Source organism: Gobius niger (genome assembly GCF_951799975.1).
Source record: "Gobius niger genome assembly, chromosome: 7".
Classification (NCBI taxonomy): domain Eukaryota; kingdom Metazoa; phylum Chordata; class Actinopteri; order Gobiiformes; family Gobiidae; genus Gobius; species Gobius niger.
The window spans coordinates 5,915,631-5,933,354 of NC_136858.1; positions in this window are offsets into that span (position 1 = coordinate 5,915,631).

Sequence of the window (17,724 nt, forward strand, 5' to 3'; positions counted from 1 at the left end):
TCTAGGTCCAGATCCATGTGTATTGTATAGAGTGAAAAGTTCTCGACTTTTCGATTTTCAATAAGGCTAGTTAAAATAGGGGCTAAAAAGTCCAGCGTTCTGTGTAGGGCATGCCGAAATAGCTCAGTTGGGAGAGCGTTAGACTGAAGATCTAAAGGTCCCTGGTTCAATCCCGGGTTTCGGCACAATTTTAACAACCAGATAGAGGATTAATTTGTAAATTCGACAAGAAAGTGTCCATTGCACTCCTCAGGGACAAAATCTACATTACAAAACCTTGAGAAAGCAATAAGATATTCAAGATGACGAGCAAACTAAGCAGTGCTTTCTTGAAGGAGACCATCCACTCATGCAATAACAAGTTAAATCCAAGGTTTTCTTCATTTTGATCAAACATTTGTTGGCAATAGGCCATGTGTTTTCTTTGTGTTTTGTCTGAGGAAACCATAAAAGGCACCCCTGCAGAGCCTGGATAGCTCAGTCGGTAGAGCATCAGACTTTTAATCTGAGGGTCCAGGGTTCAAGTCCCTGTTCAGGCGTAGTTCTATTTACATTGCCAGTCCTTGACAAGAAGGTTGAAGTATGAAGTTCTAATGAAGTAGCTCAACCAGTCTCACAAAGCTGCGCAAGATATGATGTTGATGAAAACCTTTGCTTGGTGATCGGATAACATGAAGTCCCTCAACATTTTTAGCTCTCTAGGTCCAGATCCATGTGTATTGTAAAAAGTTAAAAGTTCTCGACTTTTCGATTTTCAATAAGGCTAGTTAAAATAGGGGCTAAAAAGTCCAGCGTTCTGTGTAGGGCATGCCGAAATAGCTCAGTTGGGAGAGCGTTAGACTGAAGATCTAAAGGTACTTGGTTCAATCCCGGGTTTCGGCACAATTGTAACAACCAGATAGAGGATTAAATTGTAAATTTGACAAGAAAGTATGCAATGCATGCGACGAGGTCAATTCAATATTACAAAAACCTTGAGAAAGCAATAAGACATTCAAGATTACGAGCAAACTAAGCGCTGCCATTTCTTTAGAGAGACCATAGACTGATGCAATAACAAGTTTGATCCAAGATTTTCTTCATTTTGGTCAAACATTTGTCGACAATAGGCCATGTGTTATCTTTGCGTTTTGTCTGAGGAAACCCCAAAATGCATTGCTGCAGAGCCTGGATAGCTCAGTCGGTAGAGCATCAGACTTTTAATCTGAGGGTCCAGGGTTCAAGTCCCTATTCAGGCGCACTTCTGTTTATGTTGCCAGTCCTTGACAAGACGGTTGAAGTGGGAAGGTCTGAAGTTCTAATGAAGTGCCTCAAAGCTGTGCAAGATATGATGTTGATAAAAACCTTTGCTTGGTGATCGGATAACATGAAGTACCTCAACATTTTTAGCTCTCTAGGTCCATGTGTATTGTAAAAAGTTAAAAGTTCTCGACTTTTCGATTTTCAATAAGGCTAGTTAAAATAGGGGCTAAAAAGTCCAGCGTTCTGTGTAGGGCATGGTGAATAGCTCAGTTGGGAGAGCGTTAGACTGAAGATCTAAAGGTCCCTGGTTCAATCCCGGGTTTCGGCACAATTGTAACAACTAGATAGAGGATTAATTTGTAAATTCGACAAGAAAGTTTCCATTGCACTCCTCAGGGACAAAATCTACATTACAAAACCTTGAGAAAGCAATAAGATATTCAAGATGACGAGCAAACTAAGCAGTGCTTTCTTGAAGGAGACCATCCACTCATGCAATAACAAGTTAAATCCAAGGTTTTCTTCATTTTGATCAAACATTTGTTGGCAATAGGCCATGTGTTTTCTTTGTGTTTTGTCTGAGGAAACCATAAAAGGCACCCCTGCAGAGCCTGGATAGCTCAGTCGGTAGAGCATCAGACTTTTAATCTGAGGGTCCAGGGTTCAAGTCCCTGTTCAGGCGTAGTTCTATTTACATTGCCAGTCCTTGACAAGAAGGTTGAAGTATGAAGTTCTAATGAAGTAGCTCAACCAGTCTCACAAAGCTGCGCAAGATATGATGTTGATGAAAACCTTTGCTTGGTGATCGGATAACATGAAGTCCCTCAACATTTTTAGCTCTCTAGGTCCAGATCCATGTGTATTGTAAAAAGTTAAAAGTTCTCGACTTTTCGATTTTCAATAAGGCTAGTTAAAATAGGGGCTAAAAAGTCCAGCGTTCTGTGTAGGGCATGCCGAAATAGCTCAGTTGGGAGAGCGTTAGACTGAAGATCTAAAGGTCCCTGGTTCAATCCCGGGTTTCGGCACAATTGTAACAACCAGATAGAGGATTAAATTGTAAATTTGACAAGAAAGTATGCAATGCATGCGACGAGGTCAATTCAATATTACAAAACCTTGAGAAAGCAATAAGACATTCAAGATTACGAGCAAACTAAGCGCTGCTATTTCTTTAGAGAGACCATAGACTGATGCAATAACAAGTTTGATCCAAGATTTTCTTCATTTTGGTCAAACATTTGTTGACAATAGGCCATGTGTTATCTTTGCGTTTTGTCTGAGGAAACCCCAAAATGCATTGCTGCAGAGCCTGGATAGCTCAGTCGGTAGAGCATCAGACTTTTAATCTGAGGGTCCAGGGTTCAAGTCCCTGTTCAGGCGCACTTCTGTTTATGTTGCCAGTCCTTGACAAGACGGTTGAAGTGGGAAGGTCTGAAGTTCTAATGAAGTGCCTCAAAGCTGTGCAAGATATGATGTTGATAAAAACCTTTGCTTGGTGATCGGATAACATGAAGTCCCTCAACATTTTTAGCTCTCTAGGTCCAGATCCATGTGTATTGTAAAAAGTTAAAAGTTCTCGACTTTTCGATTTTCAATAAGGCTAGTTAAAATAGGGGCTAAAAAGTCCAGCGTTCTGTGTAGGGCATGCCGAAATAGCTCAGTTGGGAGAGCGTTAGACTGAAGATCTAAAGGTCCCTGGTTCAATCCCGGGTTTCGGCACAATTGTAACAACTAGATAGAGGATTAATTTGTAAATTCGACAAGAAAGTGTCCATTGCACTCCTCATGGACAAAATCTACATTACAAAACCTTGAGAAAGCAATAAGGTATTCAAGATGACGAGCAAAGTATGCAGTGCTTTCTTGAAGGAGACCATCCACTCATGCAATAACAAGTTAAATCCAAGGTTTCCTTCATTTTGATCAAACATTTGTTGGCAATAGGCCATGTGTTTTCTTTGTGTTTTGTCTGAGGAAACCATAAAAGGCACCCCTGCAGAGCCTGGATAGCTCAGTCGGTAGAGCATCAGACTTTTAATCTGAGGGTCCAGGGTTCAAGTCCCTGTTCAGGCGCACTTCTGTTTATGTTGCCAGTCCTTGACAAGAAGGTGGAAGTATGAAGTTCTAATGAAGTAGCTCAACCAGTCTCTCAAAGCTGCGCAAGATATGATGTTGATGAAAACCTTTGCTTGGTGATCGGATAACATGAAGTACCTCAACATTTTTAGCTCTCTAGGTCCAGATCCATGTGTATTGTATAGAGTTAAAAGTTCTCGACTTTTCGATTTGCAATAAGGCTAGTTAAAATAGGGGCTAAAAAGTCCAGCGTTCTGTGTAGGGCATGCCGAAATAGCTCAGTTGGGAGAGCGTTAGACTGAAGATCTAAAGGTCCCTGGTTCAATCCCGGGTTTCGGCACAATTTTAACAACCAGATAGAGGATTAATTTGTAAATTCGACAAGAAAGTGTCCATTGCACTCCTCAGGGACAAAATCTACATTACAAAACCTTGAGAAAGCAATAAGATATTCAAGATGACGAGCAAACGAAGCAGTGCTTTCTTGAAGGAGACCATCCACTCATGCAATAACAAGTTAAATCCAAGGTTTTCTTCATTTTGATCAAACATTTGTTGGCAATAGGCCATGTGTTTTCTTTGTGTTTTGTCTGAGCAAACCATAAAAGGCACCCCTGCAGAGCCTGGATAGCTCAGTCGGTAGAGCATCAGACTTTTAATCTGAGGGTCCAGGGTTCAAGTCCCTGTTCAGGCGTAGTTCTATTTACATTGCCAGTCCTTGACAAGAAGGTTGAAGTATGAAGTTCTAATGAAGTAGCTCAACCAGTCTCACAAATCTGCGCAAGATATGATGTTGATGAAAACCTTTGCTTGGTGATCGGATAACATGAAGTCCCTCAACATTTTTAGCTCTCTAGCTCCAGATCCATGTGTATTGTAAAAAGTTAAAAGTTCTCGACTTTTCGATTTTCAATAAGGCTAGTTAAAATAGGGGCTAAAAAGTCCAGCGTTCTGTGTAGGGCATGCCGAAATAGCTCAGTTGGGAGAGCGTTAGACTGAAGATCTAAAGGTCCTTGGTTCAATCCCGGGTTTCGGCACAATTGTAACAACCAGATAGAGGATTAAATTGTAAATTTGACAAGAAAGTATGCAATGCATGCGACGGGGTCAATTCCATATTACAAAACCTTGAGAAAGCAATAAGACATTCAAGATGACGAGCAAACTAAGCGCTGCTATTTCTTTAGAGAGACCATAGACTCATGCAATAACAAGTTTGATCCAAGATTTTCTTCATTTTGGTCAAACATTTGTCCACAATAGGCCATGTGTTTTCTTTGTGTTTTGTCTGAGGAAACCCCAAAATGCATTGCTGCAGAGCCTGGATAGCTCAGTCGGTAGAGCATCAGACTTTTAATCTGAGGGTCCAGGGTTCAAGTCCCTGTTCAGGCGCAGTTCCATTTACATTGCCAGTCCTTGACAAGAAGGTTGAAGTGTGAAGGTATGAAGTTCTAATGAAGTAGCTCAACCAGTCTCTCAAAGCTGCGCAAGATATGATGTTGATGAAAACCTTTGCTTGGTGATCGGATAACATGAAGTACCTCAACATTTTTAGCTCTCTAGGTCCAGATCCATGTGTATTGTATAAAGATAAAAGTTCTTGACTTTTCGATTTTCAATAAGGCTACTTAAAATAGGGGTTCTGTGTAGGGCATGCCGAAATAGCTCAGTTGGGAGAGCGTTAGACTGAAGATCTAAAGGTCCCTCGTTCAATCCCGGGTTAAATTGTAAATTTGACAAGAAAGTATGCAATGCATGCGACGGGGTCAATTCCATATTACAAAACCTTGAGAAAGCAATAAGACATTCAAGATGACGAGCAAACTAAGCGCTGCCATTTCTTTAGAGAGACCATAGACTCATGCAATAACAAGTTTGATCCAAGATTTTCTTCATTTTGGTCAAACATTTGTCCACAATAGGCCATGTGTTTTCTTTGTGTTTTGTCTGAGGAAACCCCAAAATGCATTGCTGCAGAGCCTGGATAGCTCAGTCGGTAGAGCATCAGACTTTTAATCTGAGGGTCCAGGGTTCAAGTCCCTGTTCAGGCGCAGTTCTGTTTATATTGCCAGTCCTTGACAAGAAGGTTGAAGTGGGAAGGTCTGAAGTTCTAATGAAGTGCCTCAAAGCTGTGCAAGATATGATGTTGATAAAAACCTTTGCTTGGTGATCGGATAACATGAAGTACCTCAACATTTTTAGCTCTCTAGGGCCATGTGTATTGTAAAAAGTTAAAAGTTCTCGACTTTTCGATTTTCAATAAGGCTAGTTAAAATAGGGGCTAAAAAGTCCAGCGTTCTGTGTAGGGCATGCCGAAATAGCTCAGTTGGGAGAGCGTTAGACTGAAGATCTAAAGGTCCCTGGTTCAATCCCGGGTTTCGGCACAATTGTAACAACTAGATAGAGGATTAATTTGTAAATTCGACAAGAAAGTGTCCATTGCACTCCTCATGGACAAAATCTACATTACAAAACCTTGAGAAAGCAATAAGGTATTCAAGATGACGAGCAAAGTATGCAGTGCTTTCTTGAAGGAGACCATCCACTCATGCAATAACAAGTTAAATCCAAGGTTTCCTTCATTTTGATCAAACATTTGTTGGCAATAGGCCATGTGTTTTCTTTGTGTTTTGTCTGAGGAAACCATAAAAGAAACCCCTGCAGAGCCTGGATAGCTCAGTCGGTAGAGCATCAGACTTTTAATCTGAGGGTCCAGGGTTCAAGTCCCTGTTCAGGCGCACTTCTGTTTATGTTGCCAGTCCTTGACAAGAAGGTGGAAGTATGAAGTTCTAATGAAGTAGCTCAACCAGTCTCTCAAAGCTGCGCAAGATATGATGTTGATGAAAACCTTTGCTTGGTGATCGGATAACATGAAGTACCTCAACATTTTTAGCTCTCTAGGTCCAGATCCATGTGTATTGTATAGAGTTAAAAGTTCTCGACTTTTCGATTTGCAATAAGGCTAGTTAAAATAGGGGCTAAAAAGTCCAGCGTTCTGTGTAGGGCATGCCGAAATAGCTCAGTTGGGAGAGCGTTAGACTGAAGATCTAAAGGTCCCTGGTTCAATCCCGGGTTTCGGCACAATTTTAACAACCAGATAGAGGATTAATTTGTAAATTCGACAAGAAAGTGTCCATTGCACTCCTCAGGGACAAAATCTACATTACAAAACCTTGAGAAAGCAATAAGATATTCAAGATGACGAGCAAACGAAGCAGTGCTTTCTTGAAGGAGACCATCCACTCATGCAATAACAAGTTAACCTCATACCCTCTATTTATCTCACTTTTCCGAAAATAGTATTCCCATACTTTTCATAATTAAAAGCCTTATACAAGGTTTAAAATGCAAATTTTGTTCACAGCTGGGCTGTTGGGGCTTGTGGATGTTGTGGATGTGAAGTTTTGGAAGAAAATAATTGTGGGCAAGGAAAATTGTGGTCCATTCTCAACAAATTTGATTTCCGCCTAATAAAAACAGAAAAAAAGGAGCAAAACATCTTATTTTTACAGTAAACAAGCAAAGTTGCAACCTAAATTGTAAGTAAATCCTGTCATGAACATTTGGAGCAAAGTTGGTGCCTATTCAACAAAGAATTTTACAGTTTTACAGGCTTAGAATGTAAAAAAATCCAGGCGGAGACCAACTGTGCCATTTTGGCACAGTTTGGCACAGTTTGGCACAAAATTTGAAATATGGAATATCTCAATGAAAATGAAAATTTAGGATGCTTTTACATATTTGGTCATAAAAATGCTATTTTTTTTCCAAAAAAGTAAAGACAAAATTTATATATTTCAGCACACTTTATTTATAAAAACTATATATAGCAAAAACACACACAAATGTAATAAAAAGTAAAATAAAACAAAAAGTTCACCGAGCATCATGCCAGGCGACATAACAGTTTTTTTTGGCTGTCAGACACAGAGGTACCTGACACTTCCTGCAGTACACAGGGGTCTTTACTCGTTTGTCCCCTGCATCAAAGCATCTCTTGCAGTACTTTCTCTGGGCCGTGGCATCCTCCCCATAATACACTGGCATGCAGGTATTTGGCCTTTCCTCAGGGGTCTCCTCAGGGGTCTCCTCAGCATCTGCAAATTGGACCATTTCCACAAGCAGTTTCTCCCGGAACTTCTTTTGTGTGAGTGGTTTTGTCCCATCAGCCTTGAGTTCAACCAGGTCCGTGTGTATTATATGGGCATTTACCACTGCGATGTCCAGGAAGTGGTAAAAGAATGTTTTATACCACTTCATTGTCTTGTGGAGGACAGAGTAGTAGCCAATAAGGGCGTCAGATAAATCAACACCGCCCATCGACTTGTTGTAATCCACCACAGCATCGGGACAGGGCACTTGTGCGGTCTTCCATTGGCCTTGCTCCTTGACCTTTCGCTTGACCGATTTCCCACTGTATGCACCATGAACAGAGGTGCACATCGTGACCTCCCGTTTGTCCATCCACTTCACAAATAGCAGTGGGCCCTCTCGAATCCATCTTATTTCACCCCTCGCTGCTTTCTTTGGGAGGTCATTCAATGTAGTTTTGGGGAAACCAGAACGAGTTTTTCTTATTGTGCCACAGGCACCCGTTTTCTTCTTTGACAAGTCTTTGAACAGGGCTGGACTAGTGTAAAAATTGTCCACAAAAACGGTGTAGCCTGAGCCAAGTACGGGGAGTAACATCAGATCCATGACTGAGGTGTAACTTAGTCCATGTTCGGAAACAGTGTTGCTCTTGCCGGTGTATACAAAAAAGTTCCAAGTATATCCGTTTGTGGAGTCTGCCAGAACGTACAATTTATAACCCCATTTGGTCGGTTTGTCCTTGTGGTACTGTTTCATTCCACTTCGCGCTTTGGATGCAACCATACGCTCATCTATTGAAATGCACTTGTGCGGATGATAAAATGACTGACAAGCTGTTACAATGTCCGTGTAAAGTGGCTTGATTTTGAAAAGCCTGTCGTACTGCGGTGTGCCCTTCTTGCGCTCATTGTCCTCGTCTTCCAGGGGGTTGCTGAGGTGCAGTGACCACATGATGGCTAAAAACCGGTCCCGGGACATTTTGTTCCTTGGGAATGGGAAACCATATGGGAAATCTGTCCTCCAATAATCGTGTCTTGCGGTTGCGCTGACAAGTCCAGTGAACAGCAGTATAGACAGGACAATGTAAAACTCCCTCAAAGTCAATGGAGTCCATTTGTATTTTTTTCCTGCCTCCTTTTGCCTTTCAGCATGAATGTTTGTGTTTCCAATAATTGTTTTCACCGTGGCACTGGCAAAAAACAGCTGGAAAAGCTGCAGGACTGTCCATGAAGCGTCTTTGTCCAAAACAGGCCCTGTGTCTCTCGCTGGAACAAAACGGCGTGGATTGGGTGCAGTGTCCTCCTCATCACGATTTTTCCACCGATCACTAGGAGCAGATACTGTGGCAGCAGGACCTGTTCTCTTCCTCCCCGTCTTGCTCTTGGAGAGTGCCTTTCGGGGCCTGACAGTGGCTTCCTTGGAGGGGGGGGCAGACACACTTTGTGTATTTGAAGGAGCACTGAAAAACAAAAGGCAGACAGTCACTAATTTGCATCTGTATGCAATCAGTTGCAGGCAGCTTTTCCAACGCTTACCTCTGCTCTGCGGACGACAGCCTTTTGGACTTTCTTGACACTGGGGCAGAGGGCGGCTGGTACTCCTCATCCTCATCTTCATCTTCCTCTTCTTCCTCTTCTTCCTCCTCCTCCTCCTCCTCCTCCTCCCCACCACCACTGCTGTGAGAGGAACTCACACCTTGCCCAGTTGAAGGTGTGAATGTGTCTGGAGCCATACTGCAGCAGGAAGACAGACAGTCACTAATTTGCAAACAGTCTATTGTATACTGTAACAACAACAATGTCAATAATCACCTCTGCCTTTTGGACAATACACGTCTCGCCCTTTTGTGCACTGCTCCTTCCTGAGGTGTTGACTGTAGAGATGGCAGACTTTCTTTTCCAGCACTGCAAAATGCACACGTTATAGACAATGACTCATTTGCAATGTGTGAGTTTATGCTAAGTACTACAAAACAAATTAGACCCTCACCTTGTCGAAGCAGCCAGGTCCATCTGCACTCCAGATGGACCTGGCTGTGGTGATAAAGGTCTGCTTGGCACACCAGACTCTTGTTTGCCATCATCATCACTGCTGAGGAATAAATAATACAAAAATATATGTTCAGATATATAATAAATAATAATAATAAATAATAAAATATAAATATAAATAATAACACAAATAGCACTTTACAAATCATGCATGACAAACTAGTACTCCCACAAAATAGCAATACACTTGTCTGTGCATTTTGTTCTGTCAGTAAAATTTATACTAAAAGAAGAAAACAATTACCTCTCATCTGGTGGATACTCGTAATTTGAACCGCTGGCTGGCTCCAACAGGTCGGACTCGTCAGAAGACGAATCATCAAAAGTATGTTCAAACTCCATCTCACCAAGAACAATAGCCCGTGTCTCCTCAGCCGTGTACACCCTCTTTTTCCCTCTAGAAGCCATGGTGTGGTGATAAAATGTAAAAAAATCTGTTCGAAAATACTCTTCTGCCGCTTCCCCGTGCGTCATGCGCTCTGCGCGTAAAGAGTGGACTGAACTGGCCTCTTTACGCAGCCTGCTAACACTGCGAAATTTCAACCAATCACGGACGTCGATATGTCCCCTGAAAGCAGACGTTCGTCTGCACCCAATGAGATCACCCATGCTGTGACGGACAGCAGCTTTGGCGAATTACAGGTGAGCAAACATAGACACAGCGAGAGCTAGTGTGAGTCACAGTTTTAGCGCGTTGGCTCGCTGTGCCATTTTGACGGGGGCTAGCAGACCCAACATGGCGTCCATGAAACAGTGTTTTCACGGAGAGCACCCGGAGTACAGGCTTGGGAGTAAAAGTTTTACCGCGGACGAAAAACAGCCAAAGTAAGTCAGCAATTGCATGTTTTATTTTCTTTTGCTGGTGGATTTTCTGCAGTTTGATGTGGGCTCTGCTGAAAACGTTTAGTGCTGTGCTAACAAGCTTTACACCTATCGATTCAGTGAGTTGTTAGCTTTCGTTTGCTGTATAGCTTTGTGTGCTGCTGTTCGTATTGTGGGATGTCAGCCCTCAGATATTAGTACTTGGTCAAAAGGTGCGTTCTAGCCATGTGTGTGCTTTATTGCCTGGGGTTTGAGCGGTGTTAGATTGATTTGAGTTTGAAGTGGATACTTTTGTAGAGGCGTCTCTGCTCGACATTTTGACGTATGATAAGCGTGTGTGGGTGGAAGCGGTAGCAAGATACGAGCGTTACATTGTACCACCAGGGGGCTAGCCCCCGCGGGCGGGGGCTATAGGTCTTGTGGAGTTAAATCCAAGGTTTTCTTCATTTTGATCAAACATTTGTTGGCAATAGGCCATGTGTTTTCTTTGTGTTTTGTCTGAGGAAACCATAAAAGGCACCCCTGCAGAGCCTGGATAGCTCAGTCGGTAGAGCATCAGACTTTTAATCTGAGGGTCCAGGGTTCAAGTCCCTGTTCAGGCGCAGTTCTGTTTACATTGCCAGTCCTTGACAAGAAGGTTGAAGTATGAAGTTCTAATGAAGTAGCTCAACCAGTCTCACAAAGCTGCGCAAGATATGATGTTGATGAAAACCTTTGCTTGGTGATCGGATAACATGAAGTCCCTCAACATTTTTAGCTCTCTAGGTCCAGATCCATGTGTATTGTAAAAAGTTAAAAGTTCTCGACTTTTCGATTTTCAATAAGGCTAGTTAAAATAGGGGCTAAAAAGTCCAGCGTTCTGTGTAGGGCATGCCGAAATAGCTCAGTTGGGAGAGCGTTAGACTGAAGATCTAAAGGTCCTTGGTTCAATCCCGGGTTTCGGCACAATTGTAACAACCAGATAGAGGATTAAATTGTAAATTTGACAAGAAAGTATGCAATGCATGCCACGGGGTCAAATGCCTTATTACCAAACCTTGAGAAAGCAATAAGACATTCAAGATGACGAGCAAACTAAGCGCTGCCATTTCTTTAGAGAGTCCATAGACTCATGCAATAACAAGTTTGATCCAAGATTTTCTTCATTTTGGTCAAACATTTGTCCACAATAGGCCATGTGTTTTCTTTGTGTTTTGTCTGAGGAAACCCCAAAATGCATTGCTGCAGAGCCTGGATAGCTCAGTCGGTAGAGCATCAGACTTTTAATCTGAGGGTCCAGGGTTCAAGTCCCTGTTCAGGCGCAGTTCCATTTACATTGCCAGTCCTTGACAAGAAGGTTGAAGTGTGAAGGTATGAAGTTCTAATGAAGTAGCTCAACCAGTCTCTCAAAGCTGCGCAAGATATGATGTTGATGAAAACCTTTGCTTGGTGATCGGATAACATGAAGTACCTCAACATTTTTAGCTCTCTAGGTCCAGATCCATGTGTATTGTATAAAGATAAAAGTTCTTGACTTTTCGATTTTCAATAAGGCTACTTAAAATAGGGGTTCTGTGTAGGGCATGCCGAAATAGCTCAGTTGGGAGAGCGTTAGACTGAAGATCTAAAGGTCCCTCGTTCAATCCCGGGTTAAATTGTAAATTTGACAAGAAAGTATGCAATGCATGCGACGGGGTCAATTCCATATTACAAAACCTTGAGAAAGCAATAAGACATTCAAGATGACGAGCAAACTAAGCGCTGCCATTTCTTTAGAGAGACCATAGACTCATGCAATAACAAGTTTGATCCAAGATTTTCTTCATTTTGGTCAAACATTTGTCCACATTAGGCCATGTGTTTTCTTTGTGTTTTGTCTGAGGAAACCCCAAAATGCATTGCTGCAGAGCCTGGATAGCTCAGTCGGTAGAGCATCAGACTTTTAATCTGAGGGTCCAGGGTTCAAGTCCCTGTTCAGGCGCAGTTCTGTTTATATTGCCAGTCCTTGACAAGAAGGTTGAAGTGGGAAGGTCTGAAGTTCTAATGAAGTGCCTCAAAGCTGTGCAAGATATGATGTTGATAAAAACCTTTGCTTGGTGATCGGATAACATGAAGTACCTCAACATTTTTAGCTCTCTAGGGCCATGTGTATTGTAAAAAGTTAAAAGTTCTCGACTTTTCGATTTTCAATAAGGCTAGTTAAAATAGGGGCTAAAAAGTCCAGCGTTCTGTGTAGGGCATGCCGAAATAGCTCAGTTGGGAGAGCGTTAGACTGAAGATCTAAAGGTCCCTGGTTCAATCCCGGGTTTCGGCACAATTGTAACAACTAGATAGAGGATTAATTTGTAAATTCGACAAGAAAGTTTCCATTGCACTCCTCAGGGACAAAATCTACATTACAAAACCTTGAGAAAGCAATAAGATATTCAAGATGACGAGCAAACTAAGCAGTGCTTTCTTGAAGGAGACCATCCACTCATGCAATAACAAGTTAAATCCAAGGTTTTCTTCATTTTGATCAAACATTTGTTGGCAATAGGCCATGTGTTTTCTTTGTGTTTTGTCTGAGGAAACCATAAAAGGCACCCCTGCAGAGTCTGGATAGCTCAGTCGGTAGAGCAGCAGACTTTTAATCTGAGGGTCCAGGGTTCAAGTCCCTGTTCAGGCGTAGTTCTATTTACATTGCCAGTCCTTGACAAGAAGGTTGAAGTATGAAGTTCTAATGAAGTAGCTCAACCAGTCTCACAAAGCTGCGCAAGATATGATGTTGATGAAAACCTTTGCTTGGTGATCGGATAACATGAAGTCCCTCAACATTTTTAGCTCTCTAGGTCCAGATCCATGTGTATTGTAAAAAGTTAAAAGTTCTCGACTTTTCGATTTTCAATAAGGCTAGTTAAAATAGGGGCTAAAAAGTCCAGCGTTCTGTGTAGGGCATGCCGAAATAGCTCAGTTGGGAGAGCGTTAGACTGAAGATCTAAAGGTACTTGGTTCAATCCCGGGTTTCGGCACAATTGTAACAACCAGATAGAGGATTAAATTGTAAATTTGACAAGAAAGTATGCAATGCATGCGACGAGGTCAATTCAATATTACAAAAACCTTGAGAAAGCAATAAGACATTCAAGATTACGAGCAAACTAAGCGCTGCCATTTCTTTAGAGAGACCATAGACTGATGCAATAACAAGTTTGATCCAAGATTTTCTTCATTTTGGTCAAACATTTGTCGACAATAGGCCATGTGTTATCTTTGCGTTTTGTCTGAGGAAACCCCAAAATGCATTGCTGCAGAGCCTGGATAGCTCAGTCGGTAGAGCATCAGACTTTTAATCTGAGGGTCCAGGGTTCAAGTCCCTATTCAGGCGCACTTCTGTTTATGTTGCCAGTCCTTGACAAGCCGGTTGAAGTGGGAAGGTCTGAAGTTCTAATGAAGTGCCTCAAAGCTGTGCAAGATATGATGTTGATAAAAACCTTTGCTTGGTGATCGGATAACATGAAGTACCTCAACATTTTTAGCTCTCTAGGTCCAGATCCATGTGTATTGTAAAAAGTTAAAAGTTCTCGACTTTTCGATTTTCAATAAGGCTAGTTAAAATAGGGGCCTAAAAGTCCAGCGTTCTGTGTAGGGCATGCCGAAATAGCTCAGTTGGGAGAGCGTTAGACTGAAGATCTAAAGGTCCCTGGTTCAATCCTTGGTTTTGGCACAATTGCAACAACCAGATAGAGGATTAATTTGTAAATTCGACAAGAAGTGTCCATTGCACTCCTCAGGGACAAAATCTACATTACAAAACCTTGAGAAAGCAATAAGATATTCAAGATGACGAGCAAACTAAGCAGTGCTTTCTTGAAGGAGACCATCCACTCATGCAATAACAAGTTAAATCCAAGGTTTCCTTCATTTTGATCAAACATTTGTTGGCAATAGGCCATGTGTTTTCTTTGTGTTTTGTCTGAGGAAACCATAAAAGGCACCCCTGCAGAGCCTGGATAGCTCAGTCGGTAGAGCATCAGACTTTTAATCTGAGGGTCCAGGGTTCAAGTCCCTGTTCAGGCGCAGTTCTGTTTACATTGCCAGTCCTTGACAAGAAGGTTGAAGTATGAAGTTCTAATGAAGTAGCTCAACCAGTCTCTCAAAGCTGCGCAAGATATGATGTTGATGAAAACCTTTGCTTGGTGATCGGATAACATGAAGTACCTCAACATTTTTAGCTCTCTAGGTCCAGATCCATGTGTATTGTAAAAAGTTAAAAGTTCTCGATTTTTCGCTTTTCAATAAGGCTAGTTAAAATAGGGGCCTAAAAGTCCAGCGTTCTGTGTAGGGCATGCCGAAATAGCTCAGTTGGGAGAGCGTTAGACTGAAGATCTAAAGGTCCCTGGTTCAATCCTGGGAGGAAGGATTGGGAGGCAGTTCTGTTTATATTGCCAGTCCTTGACAAGAAGGTTGAAGTGTGAAGGTATGAAGTTCTAATGAAGTAGCTCAACCAGTCTCTCAAAGCTGCGCAAGATATGATGTTGATGAAAACCTTTGCTTGGTGATCGGATAACATGAAGTACCTCAACATTTTTAGCTCTCTAGGTCCATGTGTATTGTAAAAAGTTAAAAGTTCTCGACTTTTCGATTTTCAATAAGGCTAGTTAAAATAGGGGCTAAAAAGTCCAGCGTTCTGTGTAGGGCATGCCGAAATAGCTCAGTTGGGAGAGCGTTAGACTGAAGATCTAAAGGTCCCTGGTTCAATCCCGGGTTTCGGCACAATTGTAATAACTAGATAGAGGATTAATTTGTAAATTCGACAAGAAAGTGTCCATTGCACTCCTCAGGGACAAAATCTACATTACAAAACCTTGAGAAAGCAATAAGATATTCAAGATGACGAGCAAACTAAGCAGTGCTTTCTTGAAGGAGACCATCCACTCATGCAATAACAAATTTAATCCAAGGTTTTCTTCATTTTGATCAAACATTTGTTGGCAATAGGCCATGTGTTTTCTTTGTGTTTTGTCTGAGGAAACCATAAAAGGCACCCCTGCAGAGCCTGGATAGCTCAGTCGGTAGAGCATCAGACTTTTAATCTGAGGGTCCAGGGTTCAAGTCCCTGTTCAGGCGCAGTTCTGTTTACATTGCCAGTCCTTGACAAGAAGGTTGAAGTATGAAGTTCTAATGAAGTAGCTCAACCAGTCTCTCAAAGCTGCGCAAGATATAATGTTGATGAAAACCTTTGCTTGGTGATCGGATAACATGAAGAACCTCAACGTTTTTAGCTCTCTAGGTCCAGATCCATGTGTATTGTATAAAGTTAAAAGTTCTCGACTTTTCGATTTTCAATAAGGCTAGTTAAAATAGGGGCTAAAAAGTCCAGCGTTCTGTGTAGGGCATGCCGAAATAGCTCAGTTGGGAGAGCGTTAGACTGAAGATCTAAAGGTCCCTGGTTCAATCCTGGGTTTCGGCACAATTGTAACAACCAGATAGAGGATTAATTTGTAAATTCGACAAGAAGTGTACATTCCACTCCTCAGGGACAAAATCTACATTACAAAACCTTGAGAAAGCAATAAGATATTCAAGATGACGAGCAAACTAAGCAGTGCTTTCTTGAAGGAGACCATCCACTCATGCAATAACAAGTTAAATCCAAGGTTTTCTTCATTTTGATCAAACATTTGTTGGCAATAGGCCATGTGTTTTCTTTGTGTTTTGTCTGAGGAAACCATAAAAGGCACCCCTGCAGAGCCTGGATAGCTCAGTCGGTAGAGCATCAGACTTTTAATCTGAGGGTCCAGGGTTCAAGTCCCTGTTCAGGCGCACTTCTGTTTACATTGCCAGTCCTTGACAAGAAGGTTGAAGTATGAAGTTCTAATGAAGTAGCTCAACCAGTCTCTCAAAGCTGCGCAAGATATGATGTTGATGAAAACCTTTGCTTGGTGATCGGATAACATGAAGAACCTCAACATTTTTAGCTCTCTCGGTCCAGATCCATGTGTATTGTATAAAGTTAAAAGTTCTCGACTTTTTGATTTTCAATAAGGCTAGTTAAAATAGGGGCTAAAAAGTCCAGCGTTCTGTGTAGGGCATGCCGAAATAGCTCAGTTGGGAGAGCGTTAGACTGAAGATCTAAAGGTCCCTGGTTCAATCCCGGGTTTCGGCACAATTGTAACAACCAGATAGAGGATTAAGTTGTAAATTTGACAAGAAAGTATGCAATGCATGCCACGGGGTCAATTCCATATTACAAAACCTTGAGAAAGCAATAAGACATTCAAGATGACGAGCAAACTAAGCGCTGCCATTTCTTTAGAGAGACCATAGACTCATGCAATAACAAGTTTGATCCAAGATTTTCTTCATTTTGGTCAAACATTTGTCCACAATAGGCCATGTGTTTTCTTTGTGTTTTGTCTGAGGAAACCCCAAAATGCATTGCTGCAGAGCCTGGATAGCTCAGTCGGTAGAGCATCAGACTTTTAATCTGAGGGTCCAGGGTTCAAGTCCCTGTTCAGGCGCAGTTCTGTTTATATTGCCAGTCCTTGACAGGAAGGTTGAAGTGGGAAGGTCTGAAGTTCTAATGAAGTGCCTCAAAGCTGTGCAAGATATGATGTTGATAAAAACCTTTGCTTGGTGATCGGATAACATGAAGTACCTCAACATTTTTAGCTCTCTAGGTCCAGATCCATGTGTATTGTAAAAAGTTAAAAGTTCTCAATTTTTCGCTTTTCAAAAAGGCTAGTTAAAATAGGGGCCTAAAAGTCCAGCGTTCTGTGTAGGGCATGCCGAAATAGCTCAGTTGGGAGAGCGTTAGACTGAAGATCTAAAGGTCCCTGGTTCAATCCTGGGTTTCGGCACAATTGTAACAACCAGATAGAGGATTAATTTGTAAATTCGACAAGAAGTGTACATTCCACTCCTCAGGGACAAAATCTACATTACAAAACCTTGAGAAAGCAATAAGATATTCAAGATGACGAGCAAACTAAGCAGTGCTTTCTTGAAGGAGACCATCCACTCATGCAATAACAAGTTAAATCCAAGGTTTTCTTCATTTTGATCAAACATTTGTTGGCAATAGGCCATGTGTTTTCTTTGTGTTTTGTCTGAGGAAACCATAAAAGGCACCCCTGCAGAGCCTGGATAGCTCAGTCGGTAGAGCATCAGACTTTTAATTTGAGGCTCCAGGGTTCAAGTCCCTGTTCAGGCGCAGTTCTGTTTACATTGCCAGTCCTTGACAAGAAGGTTGAAGTATGAAGTTCTAATGAAGTAGCTCAACCAGTCTCTCAAAGCTGCGCAAGATATGATGTTGATGAAAACCTTTGCTTGGTGATCGGATAACATGAAGAACCTCAACATTTTTAGCTCTCTCGGTCCAGATCCATGTGTATTGTATAAAGTTAAAAGTTCTCGACTTTTCGATTTTCAATAAGGCTAGTTAAAATAGGGGCTAAAAAGTCCAGCGTTCTGTGTAGGG